Raw genomic sequence first — 16,841 nt, forward strand, 5'->3', positions numbered from 1 at the left:
ATCTTAACTGAGGCTTGGAGGAGGGTCATAGGGGGAGGAGCCAGTGCACACCAGCTAGTCCTAAAGCTTTTACTTTGTGCCCAGTCTCCTGCGGAGCCGCTATTCCCCATGGTCCTTACGGAGTCCCCAGCATCCACTTAGGACGTTAGAGAAATATATATATATATATATATATAATCAGTGGTCACAGCATAAAGAACGTTGCATAACACGCACATACCTCCCAAAATGCTCTTTTCCTGAACTTCTCTCTTAATTTATGGTTGCATCACCTGTGTTGATCTAGTTACTTGATAAGAAGAGTTTAACCCTCCGTCAGGCGCACCTCTTGAACTCCCGGGTTCAGGCACAGTGCGCCTGTAGGAAAATCGTCATTAGCACCTAATTAACTCAATTCCAACACTCTTAAAGTGAGCAGTGACCTTCATTAGGATGTACAAAGAGAGAAATCATAGGTATTTCAGCAGAAAATCTGAAGCAAAAAAAAGAGAAAACACAAACATGAATATAAGTTTGAGCGCAGTGTGCCTGAGAGGCCTTCCTGGACAAACCTACGTATTTCCGCAAAATATCCACAAGCTTTGTAATGTTCATTCATAAAATGAGCAAAATAAACAATAGATCATACCTCCCAACTGTCCCGATTTTCGCGGGACAGTCCCGTTTTTTGGGGACTGTCCCGCTGTCCCACCCGCGGGCCGCAGTGTCCCGCGGTGGGGGGGTCAGTTGGGAGGCTCTGTCACCCACTGCCCTGCTTAGCAGAGCAGCGGTGAATAGACGCTGTGCGCATGCGCACAGCGTCTATTCAGTGCAGACGGAGGGATAGGGAGCATGCCAGCGGCTCACAGAGCGCTGGGCATGCCCCCTCAGTGACGAAAACGGGGGCGTGACTCGCGATTGCGGGTCCTCCCGTGAAACCACACCCCCTTTCGTAGGCCACGCCCCTTTTCGGGAGCGCGCCGCCGCGCGAGTGTCCCGCTTCCCAGGAGAAGAAAGTTGGGAGGTATGATAGATGAAAATAAAAGGAAAAACGAACCTTTAAAAGTCAGAGGAGTTTGGGTGCAGTGTGCCTGAGAGGCCAGGAGGGTCAATACTGCACTCCACGCAGGCGGCGGGAAAACTGACTAGGGGGGTTTCGAACAGCACCTAGAAATAGGAAGGTACTAGGAGGGACAGGCCCCTGAGGGGCGGAGAGGGGAGCAAGAACAGCTTTGCGGCGCCGGTCAGGCCTGACTGAGGGTTAACCGCAGGTGATGGCAATCATGAATTAAGAGAGAAGTTCAGGACTCAGCAGAGCATTCTGTCTCTCCTGGAGAGGATCAGAGGCCCGATTCAGACCTAATCGCTGCTGTGCGAAATCGCATATCGGCTATTTATCGAATGTCTGTGTGTGCACCGCAATGCGCAGGCACAACGGCAATCCGACAGCCTGTGCAAAAATTTAATTCGCAAGGCTTTTGCATACCTCCCAACTGTCCCAATTTTTGCGTGGCAGTCCCATTTTTTTGGGACTGTCCCGATGTCCCTCCCGCGGGCAGCAGTGTCCCGCGGTGTGGGGGGGGGGGACAGTTTGGAGGTTCCTGCACTCGCTGCTCTGCATAGCTTATCAGAGCAGTGGTGAATACACACTGTGCGCATGCGCACAGAGTCTATTCACGGAAACAAGAGGGGCAGGGGGCATGCCAGCAGCTCAGAGAGTCCATGCCCCCATAGTGACAGGAAAATGTCACGGCTCGCGATTGCGGCTTAACCGCGAGGCCACGCCCCCTTTTTTGGACGGGCACGGCTACGCCGCACAATAGTCCCTCTTTCTGCCTCACAAAAGTTGGTGATATGGATTTGCAAGGTGATTGACAGAAAGAGAACGTTTGTGGGTGGTAACTGCCCGTTTTCGCAGAAAAACGCAGGCATTCCAAAGTGTTTTCAGGGAGGGTGTGTGACATCAGCTCCGGCAACGATCAGCCTGTTTGTATTGCACTGTAGGAGTAACTCTTGGGCTACGTACAGACTGGAAAAATTATTAGATGGTGAGTGAATTGCAAACGGATTTGCAGATGTCCGCTGTCTGGCAAAGTTTTCGCACAGCGTAAACATGCATTTGCACACTTGCACGGGGTGGGTTTTCACTCTTTATGGGCAGCGGCTATCTGATCGCTAACTGCTGCAAAAACGCACAGCAGCGATCAGGTCTGAAACTAGCCCTATGTTTAGAGGTATGCACACACTGCAAACATTTCCACAAGTACTACCATTATACAGACACATGAGGTAAATTTACTAAGATGGGAGTTCTATTTAAGATGGGATGTTGCCCATAGCAACCAATCAGATTCTTCGTCTCATTTATCTAGCACCTTCTAGAAGATCATATCTGGAATCTGATTGGTTGCTATGGGCAACATCCCATCTTAAATAGAACTCCCATCTTAGTAAATTTACCCCATGGTTTTATCATTCTAGAACTACTGTACCGCATATTGGTATTGTCATCCTTATAGTCAGGCCCGGCGCTACCCACTCAGCAAAGGGATGCAGTGCAGGTAGGCTCCGAACCAGAGAGGCACTCTCCCTGCTCTGCATCCCTGTGCTGCCGCTGCGTCTGCCTCCCTGCTGCTGCTACTGGCTGCTGCCCCTTTCACACTGTGTGACAGGCAGCTTCAAGGCAAGCCTCCAGTCCTCCCCCTCTTTTTTGTCATCGTCAGAAAAGGGGGCGGAGCCTCACGGGCAGAAGGGGCGGAGCATAACGGGGCAGAGCTACATGGAGTGGACCAGGCTGCCAGAGACTCAGAGGTACAGCTGCTGCTTGTAAAGTACGGCAGGGCCGGCAGCATGAAGACTCCTCTCACCTCCCCTCCCTTGTGACAGTGCAGTGGCTGTAAGGGACCCAAAAGGGTGCATAGCTACACGGGAACAGGCTGCAGCACCCTGCAACATCTCCTGCCTGCCAGATTTCTTTAGGTAAGTGTGTGTGTGTGTGTGCGTGTGTGTGTGTATCTATATATGTATACAGTATCTGTGTATATGTATGTGTGACTGTGTATGTGTGTAATGTATGTACAGTATTTATGAGTGACTGTGTGGCATAATGTGTGAGTGTCACTGGTACAGGTGGCATTACATGTGAGAGTGTCACTGGTACAGGGGGCGTTACGTGTGTAAGCATCACTGCTACAGGGGGCGTAACTCATGTAAGCGTCACTGGTTCAGGGGGTGTTACGCGTGTAAGCGTCAGTGGTACAGGGGGCGTAACGTGTGTAAGCGTCAGTGGTACAGGGTGCATTACGTGTGTAAGCGTCAGTGGTACAGGGGGCGTAACGTGTGTAAGCGTCAGTGGTACAGGGTGCATTACGTGTGTAAGCGTCACTGGTACAAGGGCGTTACATGTGTAAGCATCACTGGTACAGCAGGCATTACATGTGTAAGCGTCACTGCAACGGGGCATTTTGTTTGTAAGCATCACAAATACAGGGGGCGTTACGTGTGTAAGCGGCACTGGTACAGTGTGTAAGCATCACTGGTACAGGAGCATTACGTGTGTAAGCATCACTGGTACAGGGGGCGTTACACGTGTAAGCATCACTACTACATGGGGAGTCTTGTATAAGCGTCACTGCTGCAGGGGGTGTTACGTGTGTAAGCGTCACTGCTACAGGGTTCATTGTGTGTATAAGCCGCAATACAGGGAGCATTATGTGTATAAGCGTCACTGCTACAGGGGGCATTATGTGCGCTGTCCCTTTGTTAAGTATAAGAGGGTGCAAATTTATAGTTTGCAGTGGGGTGCGGAACACCCTAGCACCGGCCCTGCTTATAGTATTACATTGCCTGGCCTCATGTCCACAATTCCCTGGTACACATCACCCATGCCCACATTATGCCAGCATTGCATATTTTCAACATTGAGATTCTAGTTACATTAGGAGCACTGGCAACAGCACCTTTAATTTCCCCTACTTTGCATTTTAGTATATACGGTAGCGCCTAGATTCCCTTCGTGGAGAGGACCTTTCCCAGATTGCACTGGGTCAACATCAAAAACTAGTTCGAATAGTAACCTGTGGCGAGCGCAGCGGAGCATGGCCAAAGCATGGCAAGTGTACAATGCAGCATAAATAAAGCAAAATAATCTACAACAAACTGAGATTGGACAAAACATACATGCTCAGACAACAATTTCCACCCTCACTTGATGTCACATCCAGGACTTTTCCACGAAGGGAAAGTAGCCTCAACCATATCCTCATATGGTTGCATATTAATTTTCTCTAACGTCCTAGAGGATGCTGGGGACTCCGTAAGGACCATGGGGGATAGACGGGCTCCGCAGGAGACATGGGCACTTTAAGAAGAATTTAGTTCCTGGTGTGCACTGGCTCCTCCCTCTATGCCCCTCCTCCAGACCTCAGTTTGATACTGTGCCCAGACGAGCTGGGTGCTTTTCAGTGAGCTCTCCTGAGTTTACTGATAGAAAGTATTTTGTTAGGTTTTTTATTTTCAGGGAGCTCTGCTGGCAACAGACTCCCTGCATCGTGGGACTGAGGGGAGAGAAGCAGCCCTACTCTCTGAAGCTAGGTCCTGCTTCTTAGGCTACTGGACACCATTAGCTCCAGAGGGATTGGTACGCAGGATCTCACCCTTGCCGTCCGTCCCGGAGCCGCGCCTCCGTCCCCCTCGCAGAGCCGGAAGATAGAAGCCGAGTGAGTATGAGAAGAAAAGAAGACTTCAGAGGCGGCAGAAGACTTCATGATCTTCACTGAGGTAACGCACAGCACTGCAGCTGTGCGCCATTGCTCCCACACACCTCACATACTCCGGTCACTGTAAGGGTGCACGGCGCAGGGGGGGGGGGGGGGGCCCTGGGCAGCAATATAAACCTCTTACTTGGCAAAAGGAGCATATATACAGTAGTGATGTGCACCGGAAATTTTTCGGGTTTTGTGTTTTGGTTTTGGGTTCGGTTCCGCGGCCGTGTTTTGGATTCGGACGCGTTTTGGCAAAACCTCACCGAAAATTTTTTGTCGGATTCGGGTGTGTTTTGGATTCAGGTGTTTTTTTCAAAAAACCCTAAAAAACAGCTTAAATCATAGAATTTGGGGGTCATTTTGATCCCATAGTATTATTAACCTCAATAACCATAATTGCCACTCATTTCCAGTCTATTCTGAACACCTCACACCTCACAATATTATTTTTAGTCCTAAAATTTGCACCGAGGTCGCTGGATGGCTAAGCTAAGCGACACAAGTGGCCGACACAAACACCTGGCTCATCTAGGAGTGGCACTGCAGTGTCAGGCAGGATGGCACTTCAAAAAAATTGTCCCCAAACAGCACATGATGCAAAGAAAAAAAGAGGCGCAATGAGGTAGCTGTGTGACTAAGCTAAGCGACCCAAGTGGCCGACACAAACACCTGGCCCATCTAGGAGTGGCACTGCAGTGTCAGACAGGATGGCACTTGAAAAAAATACTCCCCAAACAGCACATGATGCAAAGAAAAAAAGAGGCGCACCAAGGTCGCTGTGTGACTAAGCTAAGTGACACAAGTGGCTGACACAAACACCTGGCCCATCTAGGAGTGGCACTGCAGTGTCACGCAGGATTGCCCTTCAAAAAAATACTCCCCAAACAGCACACGATGCAAAGAAAAAAAGAGGCGCAATGAGGTAGCTGTGTGACTAAGCTAAGCGACCCTAGTGGCCGACACAAACACCTGGCCCATCTAGGAGTGGCACTGCAGTGTCACGCAGGATGGTGTTAGGGTCTCCTGCCCTGTGCTGCCACGTCGTCATGGCAACCGGGAGACAAGTGCTAGTGGAGTAACCTGAGCGCAGCTGATACTCCGGTTCGGGTCTTTTGCTGTGCAGTGGTTATAGGCTCTGTGCACGGCAGGGGATCCGGTGCTGGTTTTTGTGCTCACAGTCTGTGAGGTCTGAGTGGGGCGTGGACAGCACCTGCTTTATAAGGCCTCTTTTCAGGGTAAGCAGATGCTGCTGAATCTTTGTTGGTTAGTCAGTTCATGAAAGTTAGCCAGTACTGTGTAGCTTTGTATTTGTTTGTTGCTTACTGCAAATAGGCCTGGGGATTTGGTATTACACTCTGCCAATCCAGACCTAGCAGTAAGACTGGAGTCAGTCGTTTAGCTTGCTGGGGTTCTGTTACTACTCTGTGAACTTAGCAAGTTTGCGGCTGTATTCTAAGACTTGCCTGTCTAATCCTGTCTCACTGTGCTAGGTGTCAGGGGTCAGTTTAGTGGCAGTAAGCTAAAACCTGTGCACTGCAAGTGAGAAATAGGATTGTGGAGACTCTCCTTGTGTCTATCATTCCATCTCTGACCAAGGAGTTTACTGCCACACCCGTTGGTAACCCTTTAGGGTTTTGCTGTTGCCCTTAGCAACAGCATTTCGGGTTCTCTATGTATTAAAACACAACATCTTGCTTTTTCCATCTGTGCAGTTCTAATACAAGGGAGATACCCAGTTCCTTAGCCTCTGGGCTTCTCTGTTCACTTTGTGTGTATTTTGTTACCCTATTACCTTCTGTGTACGTTATGTCATATTCCCCAGTTTGTCTGTGAGTCCATTTGTTTTGCATAACAGTTCAAACACCAGTACATTCCTGCAGACACTGGAGTGCATAACAGTTCTGACACCAGTACTTTCCTGCAGGCACTGGTGTGCATAACATATTCAGCAGCCTAATACTCCTGTTGAAATTTTGTGGGAATATGGAGCATACCCCTCAAAATACGTTGCAACAGGTGGTCGATCAGGTGCAGGTCCTGACTCGACAATTTAATGATTTGTCCATTAAAATGCACACCTCCCAGGCTGCTGGTGGAGCTCCCGCAGCAGCAGCACCTGCAGGGGTTAAGGAGCCGAAAGTAAATCTCCCGGATCGTTTTTCTGGAGATCGCTCGCAGTTCTTTTGTTTCAAGGAGAGCTGCAAGCTATACTTCCGGCTTAGGCCTCAGTCTTCTGGGTCGGAGATTCAGCGGGTGGGCATAGTGATTTCCTTGCTACAAGGAGACCCACAGGTCTGGGCATATGGGTTGCAGCCTGACTGTCCGTCGCTTAAAAGTGTTGATGCTTTTTTTACGGCACTGGGCATGTTGTATGATGACCCTGACAAGACGGCCTCAGCCGAGGCTCAGATTTCGATCCTTAAGCAAGGGCGAAGGCCAGTTGAGGTTTACTGTACGGAGTTTCGGAGGTTGGCCCATGATACCCAGTGGAATGACCCAGCCCTGAGACACCAGTACCGAAGAGGTCTTTCTAACCAGATAAAGGACCAACTGGTACAATATCCCTTGCCTGATAGCTTGGATCAGCTCATGCAGTTATCCATCCGGGTGGATAGACGGCTGAGAGAGCGTAGGCTTGAAAGGGAGACTGAGATTTCCTTCCTTCCCAAGGGAACCTCAGACTCTGAGGAATTTTCTGAGGAGCCTATGCAGATTGGGGCTACCCGCCTCTCCTCGCGTGAGAAGACGCGGAGGAGACAGCAGGGGTTGTGTTTGTACTGTGGGAATAAAGGTCATGTGGTAGTATCATGCCCAGAAAAGCCGGAAAACTTCAGGGCCTGAGGGTGATGGGAAATATCCTGTCAGGCCAGAAGTCAGAATTTCCCAAGAAGACTTTTATCATTCCGGTGACCTTGAAGATCCTCGGTCAAACTGTCAAGACTGAGGCCTTTGTGGACAGTGGGGCCGACGGGGTTTTTATGGACCGCCAATTCGCCCTGAAACACTCTGTTCCCTTAGTACCCTTGGCATCGGAAATTGAGATTTGTGGGTTAAACGGGGAACCATTATCCCAAGGTAAAATTACCTCTTGCACTAGCCAGATTTCTTTGTTTATTGGAGCCACACACTCTGAAAAATTGTCCTTTTATGTGACTGTCTGTACTTTTGCCCCATTGGTGTTGGGGTTACCCTGGTTAAGGGCCCACAATCCTCAATTTGACTGGGTCTCTGGGGAGATTCTTAGTTGGGGTACTGATTGTTTCAGGAGTTGCTTGAGCCTTCCAGTCAGGCTCTCGCAGCTAAGTTTGCCAGGATTGCCAGGGTGTTATGCAGATTTTGCGGACGTGTTCTCCAAAAAAGTTGCAGAGGTACTACCTCCCCATCGCCCCTATGACTGTGCCATTGATTTGTTGCCAAATGCTAAGCTTCCCAAGAGCAGGTTGTACTCCCTGTCACGTCCTGAGACTCAGGCTATGGCAGAGTACATTCAGGAGAACTTGGCTAAGGGATTTATCAGACCTTCACAGTCTCCAGTTGGGTCGGGGTTCTTCTTCGTGGGTAAAAAGGACGGTTCGTTGCGACCCTGCATCGACTTCAGGGAATTGAACCGTATCACGATTAAAAACTCATACCCACTGCCTCTCATTTCGGTCTTGTTTGACCAGCTTCGTACTGCCACCATTTTTTCTAAGATTGACCTACGCGGTGCGTACAATCTAATCCGAATAAGAGAGGGGGATGAATGGAAGACTGCCTTTAATACCCACTCAGGGCATTATGAATATTTGGTGATGCCTTTTGGGCTCTGTAATGCCCCGGCAGTCTTCCAGGATTTCATGAATGATGTGCTCAGGGAATATTTGGATAGATTCTTAGTTGTATACTTAGATGACATCCTAATCTTCTCCCATTCCCTGGAGGAACATCGGAAGCATGTACGCTTAGTCCTCCAGAAACTCAGAGACCACCGGCTTGGGGCGAAGCTGGAGAAGTGCGAATTTGAAGTTCAGCAAATCGCATTTCTAGGATATATTATCTCCCCAGAAGGTTTCCAAATGGAGGGTTCCAAGGTACAGGCAGTCCTGGATTGGGTGCAGCCCACTAGTTTGAAGGCGCTTCAGCGTTTCCTGGGCTTTGCGAATTTTTATAGACGATTTATCGCTGGATTTTCGTCTATAGTGGCGCCCTTGGTGGCACTCACTAAGAAAGGGGCGGATGTTGCTCACTGGTCTTGTGAGGCTAAAGCGGCTTTTGCCCGTCTCAAAAGGGCATTTGTTTCGGCCAAGGTGCTGCGACACCCAGATCCAGAGCGTCCTTTTGTGGTGGAGGTGGATGCCTCTGAGATGGGTATTGGGGCAGTGCTTTCTCAGATGGGAGTGTCTGATAATCGCCTTCATCCCTGTGCTTACTTTTCCCGTAAATTTTCGCCTGCCGAGATGAATTATGACGTGGGTAACCGGGAATTGTTGGCTATTAAGGATGCACTCGAGGAGTGGAGACACTGGCTTGAGGGGGCTAAGTTTGTGGTCTCAATTCTCACTGACCATAAGAATCTGGCATATTTAGAGTCAGCGAAGCGTCTCAATGCCAGGCAGGCACGATGGGCTTTGTTTTTTGCTCGCTTTAATTTTTTGATAACATATCGCCCTGGGTCAAAAAACATCAAGGCTGATGCGCTCTCGCGGAGTTTTGCTCCAATCCAGGAGACCACCGAGGAGCCGTTGCCCATTGTTTCCCCATCATGTATTAAAGTGGGCATTACCCAGGACCTCTTATCATTAGTCCTTAGAGCACAGGAGCAGGCTCCTCCAGACCTTCCGGTAGGTCTTTTGTTTGTGCCTCCTAGGTTAAGACAGCGAGTGTTCCTGGAATTCCATGCCAAGAAGTCGGCAGGTCACCCGGGTATTGCCAGAACTCGGGAGTTGCTATCTAGGGCGGTGTGGTGGCCCTCGGTGGCTAAGGATGTGGATCAGTGGGTTCGGGCATGTGACATCTGTGCCCGAAATAAGACTCCTAGAGGGGTTCCTGTTGGCCCATTACATCCACTCTCTATCCCATCTAAGCCATGGACCCACATTTCAATGGATTTTGTGGTGGACTTGCCCAAATCCTCGGGGATGACAGCCATCTGGGTTGTCGTTGACAGGTTTTCGAAGATGGCGCACTTCGTTCCACTGGTTGGGCTGCCATCAGCCAGACGCCTGTCTGAATTATTTATGCTGCATGTTGTGCGTCTCCACGGGTTGCCACTTGATGTGGTCTCTGACCGCGGATCCCAGTTTGTGGCCAAATTCTGGAGGGCATTTTGTTCCGATCTCCAGATTTCTGTCAGCTTGTCGTCAGGCTACCATCCGCAGTCTAATGGGCAGACTGAAAGGGTGAACCAGTCCTTGGAGCAGTTCCTCAGGTGTTATGTCTCCAAGTGTCAGACTGACTGGGTTGCTCATCTGTCCATGGCGGAGTTTGCCTATAACAACGCGGCTCACTCTGCTACAGGGATCTCTCCCTTCCTTTGTGTGTATGGGCATCATCCTAAGGCCAATTCTTTTGACCCCCTGGACTCCACGCCTGGTGGTTCCTCTGTGGTTTCGGTCCTTAGAGGTATTTGGCGGAAAGTGAAGAAAGCCCTTGTGTCTGTGTCATTAATGACCAAAATGGTTTTTGATAAGCGGAAAAGACCCTGCAGCTTCAAATTAGGAGACTTCGTCTGGTTGTCTACCAAGAATTTGAAGTTGAGACAGCCATCTCATAAGTTAGGGCCCCGGTTCATCGGCCCTTATAAGATCACCAGGGTTATCAATCCGGTGGCATTTCAGTTAGATCTGCCCCGTTCTTTGGGTATCAATAAAACATTTCATTGTTCCCTTTTAAAACGGGCGATTAGTAATCCTTCTTCCAGTGGAAGACCTTCCCCTCTTCTGATACGTGGCCAGAGGGAGTTTGTTGTTGAAAGGATTCTTGACTCCAAGGTGGTTCGGGGTCGGCTGTCATTTTTGGTGCACTGGAAGGGGTATGGCCCGGAGGAGCGGTCGTGGGTGCGCAGTTGTGATCTTCATGCCCCCAGACTGATACGCTCTTTCTTCTCGCAGTTCCCCGATAAACCCGGTGGTAGGGGTTCTTTGACCCCTCGTCAGAGGGGGGGTACTGTTAGGGTCTCCTGCCCTGTGCTGCCACGTCGTCATGGCAACCGGGAGACAAGTGCTAGTGGAGTAACCTGAGCGCAGCTGATACTCCGGTTCGGGTCTTTTGCTGTGCAGTGGTTATAGGCTCTGTGCACGGCAGGGGATCCGGTGCTGGTTTTTGTGCTCACAGTCTGTGAGGTCTGAGTGGGGCGTGGACAGCACCTGCTTTATAAGGCCTCTTTTCAGGGTAAGCAGATGCTGCTGAATCTTTGTTGGTTAGTCAGTTCATGAAAGTTAGCCAGTACTGTGTAGCTTTGTATTTGTTTGTTGCTTACTGCAAATAGGCCTGGGGATTTGGTATTACACTCTGCCAATCCAGACCTAGCAGTAAGACTGGAGTCAGTCGTTTAGCTTGCTGGGGTTCTGTTACTACTCTGTGAACTTAGCAAGTTTGCGGCTGTATTCTAAGACTTGCCTGTCTAATCCTGTCTCACTGTGCTAGGTGTCAGGGGTCAGTTTAGTGGCAGTAAGCTAAAACCTGTGCACTGCAAGTGAGAAATAGGATTGTGGAGACTCTCCTTGTGTCTATCATTCCATCTCTGACCAAGGAGTTTACTGCCACACCCGTTGGTAACCCTTTAGGGTTTTGCTGTTGCCCTTAGCAACAGCATTTCGGGTTCTCTATGTATTAAAACACAACATCTTGCTTTTTCCATCTGTGCAGTTCTAATACAAGGGAGATACCCAGTTCCTTAGCCTCTGGGCTTCTCTGTTCACTTTGTGTGTATTTTGTTACCCTATTACCTTCTGTGTACGTTATGTCATATTCCCCAGTTTGTCTGTGAGTCCATTTGTTTTGCATAACAGTTCAAACACCATTACATTCCTGCTGACACTGGAGTGCATAACAGTTCTGACACCAGTACTTTCCTGCAGGCACTGGTGTGCATAACAGATGGCCCTTCAAAAAATACTCCCCAAACAGCACATGACGCAAAGAAAAAAAGAGGCGCAATGAGGTAGCTGTGTGACTAAGATAAGCGACCCAAGTGGCCGACACAAACACCTGGCCCATCTAGGAGTGGCACTGCAGTGTCAGACAGGATGGCACTTCAAAAAAATTGTCCCCAAACAGCACATGATGCAAAGAAAAATGAAAGAAAAAAGAGGTGCAAGATGGAATTGTCCTTGGGCCCTCTCACCCACCCTTATGTTGTATAAACAGGACATGCACACTTTAACGAACCCATCATTTCAGCGACAGGGTCTGCCACATGACTGTGACTGAAATGACTGGTTGGTTTGGGCCCCCACCAAAAAAGAAGCAATCAATCTCTCCTTGCACAAACTGGCTCTACAGAGGCAAGATGTCCACCTCATCATCATCGTCCGATTCATCACCCCTTTCACTGTGTACATCCCCCTCCTCACAGATTATTAATTCATCCCCACTGAAATCCACCATCTCAGGTCCCCGTGCACTTTCTGGAGGCAATTGCTGCTGGTGAATGTCTCCACGGAGGAATTGATTATAATTCATTTTAATGAACATCATCTTCTCCACATTTTCTGGAAGTAACCTCGTACGCCGATTGCTGACAAGGTGAGCGGCGGCACTAAACACTCTTTTGGAGTACACACTGGAGGGAGGGCAACTTAGGTAGAATAAAGCCAGTTTCTGCAAGGGCCTCCAAATTGCCTCTTTTTCCTGCCAGTATACGTACGGACTGTCTGACGTGCCTACTTGGATGCGGTCACTCATATAATCCTCCACCATTCTTTCAATGGTGAGAGAATCATATGCAGTGACAGTAGACGACATGTCAGTAATCGTTGGCAGGTCCTTCAGTCCGGACCAGATGTCAGCACTCGCTCCAGACTGCCCTGCATCACCGCCAGCGGGTGGGCTCGGAATTCTTAGCCTTTTCCTCGCACCCCCAGTTGCGGGAGAATGTGAAGGAGGAGCTGTTGACGGGTCACGTTCCGCTTGACTTGACAATTTTCTCACCAGCAGGTCTTTGAACCCCTGCAGACTTGTGTCTGCCGGAAAGAGAGATACAACGTAGGTTTTAAATCTAGGATCGAGCACGGTGGCCAAAATGTAGTGCTCTGATTTCAACAGATTGACCACCCGTGAATCCTGGTTAAGCGAATGAAGGGCTCCATCCACAAGTCCCACATGCCTAGCGGAATCGCTCTGTTTTAGCTCCTCCTTCAATGTCTCCAGCTTCTTCTGCAAAAGCCTGATGAGGGGAATGACCTGACTCAGGCTGGCAGTGTCTGAACTGACTTCACGTGTGGCAAGTTCAAAGGGTTGCAGAACCTTGCACAACGTTGAAATCATTCTCCACTGCACTTGAGACAGGTGCATTCCACCTCCTTTGCCTATATCGTGGCCAGATGTATAGGCTTGAATGGCCTTTTGCTGCTCCTCCATCCTCTGAAGCATATAGAGAGTTGAATTCCACCACGTTACCACCTCCTGCTTCAGATGATGGCAGGGCAGGTTCAGGTGTGTTTGGTGGTGCTCCAGTCTTCTGTACGCGGTGCAAGAATGCCGAAAGTGGCCCGCAATTCTTCGGGCCACCGACAGCATCTCTTGCACGCCCCTGTCGTTTTTTAAATAATTCCGCACCACCAAATTCAAGGTATGTGCAAAACATGGGACGTGCTGGAATTTTCCCAGATGTAATGCACGCACAATATTGGTGGCGTTGTCCGATGTCACAAATCCCCAGGAGAGTCCAATTGGGGTAAGCCATTCTGCGATGATCTTCCTCAGTTGCCGTAAGAGGTTTTCAGCTGTGTGCGTATTCTGGAAAGCGGTGATACAAAGCGTAGCCTGCCTAGGAACGAGTTGGCGTTTGCGAGATGCTGCTACTGGTGCCGCCGCTGCTGTTCTTGCAGCGGGAGGCAATACATCTACCCAGTGGGCTGTCACAGTCATATAGTCCTGAGTCTGCCCTGCTCCACTTGTCCACATGTCCGTGGTTAAGTGGACATTGGGTACAACTGCATTTTTTAGGACACTGGTGACTCTCTTTCTGAGGTCTGTGTACATTTTCGGTATCGCCTGCCTGGAGAAATGGAACCTAGATGGTATTTGGTACCGGGGACACAGTACCTCAATCAAGTCTATAGTTGGCTCTGAAGTAACGATGGATACCGGAACCACGTTTCTCACCGCCTAGGCTGCCAAGGCCTCAGTTATCCGCTTTGCAGCAGGATGACTGCTGTGATATTTCATCTTCCTCGCAAAGGACTGTTGGACAGTCAATTGCTTACTGGAAGTAGTACAAGTGGTCTTCCGACTTCCCCTCTGGGATGCCGATCGACTCCCAGCAGCAACAACAGCAGCGCCAGCAGCAGTAGGCGTTACACTCAAGGATGCATCGGAGGAATCCCAGGCAGGAGAGGACTCGTCAGACTTGCCAGTGACATGGCCTGCAGGACTATTGGCTTTCCTGGGTAAGGAGGAAATTGACACTGAGGGAGTTGGTGGTGTGGTTTGCGGGAGCTTGGTTACAAGAGGAAGGGATTTAGTGGTCAGTGGACTGCTTCCGCTGTCGCCCAAAGTTTTTGAACTTGTCACTGACTTATGATGAATGCGCTGCAGGTGACGTATAAGTGAGGATGTTCCGAGGTGGTTAACGTCCTTACCCCTACTTATTACAGCTTGACAAAGGCAACACACGGCTTGACACCTGTTGTCCGCATTTGTGTTGAAATAATTCCACACCGAAGAGCTGATTTTTTTTGTATTTTGACCAGGCATGTCAATGGCCATATTCGTCCCACGGACAACAGGTGTCTCCCCGGGTGCCTGACTTAAATAAACCACCTCACCATCAGAATCCTCCGTGTCAATTTCCTCCCCAGCGCCAGCAACACCCATATCCTCATCCTGGTGTACTTCAACACTGACATCTTCAATTTGACTATCAGGAACTGGACTGCGGGTGCTCCTTCCAGCACTTGCAGGGGGGCGTGCAAATGGTGGAAGGCGCAAGCTCTTCCCGTCCAGTGTTGGGAAGGTCAGGCATCGCAACCGACACAATTGGACTCTCCTTGGGGATTTGTGATTTCGAAGAACGCACAGTTCTTTGCTGTGCTTTTGCCAGCTTAAGTCTTTTCTTTTTTCTAGCGAGAGGATGAGTGCTTCCATCCTCATGTGAAGCTGAACCACTAGCCATGAACATAGGCCAGGGCCTCAGCCGTTCCTTGCCACTCTGTGTCGTAAATGGCATATTGGCAAGTTTACGCTTCTCCTCAGACGCTTTTAATTTAGATTTTTGGGTCATTTTACTGATCTTTTGTGTTATGGATTTTACATGCTCTGTACTATGACATTGGGCATCGGCCTTGGCAGATGACGTTGATGGCATTTCAACGTCTCGGCCATGACTAGTGGCAGCAGCTTCAGCACGAGGTGGAAGTGGATCTTGATCTTTCCCTATTTTTTTAACCTCCACATTTTTGTTCTCCATATTTTAATGCGCACAACTAAAAGGCACCACAGTTATACAATGTAGATGGATGGATAGTATACTTTATGGATGACGAGTGACGACACAGAGGTAGGTACAGCAGTGGCCTACCGTACTGCTATATACAGTATAATGGACCTGGTGGACACTGTCAGCAGACTGCGTTTATAGTATAAAAAAAAAGACACCACAGGTATACAATGTAGATGGATAGATAGTATACTTATGGACGACGAGTGACGACACAGAGGTAGGTACAGCAGTGGCCTACCGTACTGCTATATACAGTATAATGGACCTGGTGGACACTGTCAGCAGACTGCGTTTATAGTATAAAAAAAAGACACCACAAGTATACAATGTAGATGGATGGATAGTATACTTATGGACGACGAGTGACGACACAGAGGTAGGTACAGCAGTGGCCTACCGTACTGCTATATACAGTATAATGGACCTGGTGGACACTGTCAGCAGACTGCGTTTATAGTATAAAAAAAAGACACCACAAGTATACAATGTAGATGGATGGATAGTATACTTATGGACGATGAGTGACGACACAGAGGTAGGTACAGCAGTGGCCCACCGTACTGCTATATACAGTATAATGGACCTGGTGGACACTGTCAGCAGACTGCGTTTATAGTATTAAAAAAAAAAGACACCACAGGTATACAATGTAGATGGATGGATAGTATACTTATGGACGACGAGTGACGACACAGAGGTAGGTACAGCAGTGGCCTACCGTACTGCTATATACAGTATAATGGACCTGGTGGACACTGTCAGCAGACTGCGTTTATAGTATAAAAAAAAAAGACACCACAGGTATACAATGTAGATGGATGGATAGTATACTTATGGACGACGAGTGACGACACAGAGGTAGGTACAGCAGTCGCCTACCGTACTGCTATATACAGTATAATGGACCTGGTGGACACGGTCAGCAGACTGCGTTTATAGTATAAAAAAAAAGACACCACAGGTATACAATGTAGATGGATGGATAGTATACTTATGGACGACGAGTGATGACACAGAGGTAGGTACAGCAGTGGCCTACCGTACTGCTCTATACAGTATAATGGACCTGGTGGACACTGTTAGCAGACTGCGTTTATAGTATAAAGAAAAAAAGACACCACAGGTAAACAATGTAGATGGATGGATAGTCTACTTATGGACGACGAGTGACGACACAGAGGTAGGTACAGCAGTGGCCTACCGTACTGCTATATACAGTATAATGGACCTGGTGGACACTGTCAGCAGACTGCGTTTATAGTATAAAAAAAAAGACACCACAGGTATACAATGTAGATGGATGGATAGTATACTTATGGACGACGAGTGACGACACAGAGGTAGGTACAGCAGTGGCCTACCGTACTGCTATATACAGTATAATGGACCTGGTGGACACTGTCAGCAGACTGCGTTTATAGTAAAAAGAAAAAAAGACACCACAGGTATACAATGTA

Source organism: Pseudophryne corroboree, chromosome 6, assembly GCF_028390025.1.
Source record: "Pseudophryne corroboree isolate aPseCor3 chromosome 6, aPseCor3.hap2, whole genome shotgun sequence".
In the NCBI taxonomy this organism is placed as follows: domain Eukaryota; kingdom Metazoa; phylum Chordata; class Amphibia; order Anura; family Myobatrachidae; genus Pseudophryne; species Pseudophryne corroboree.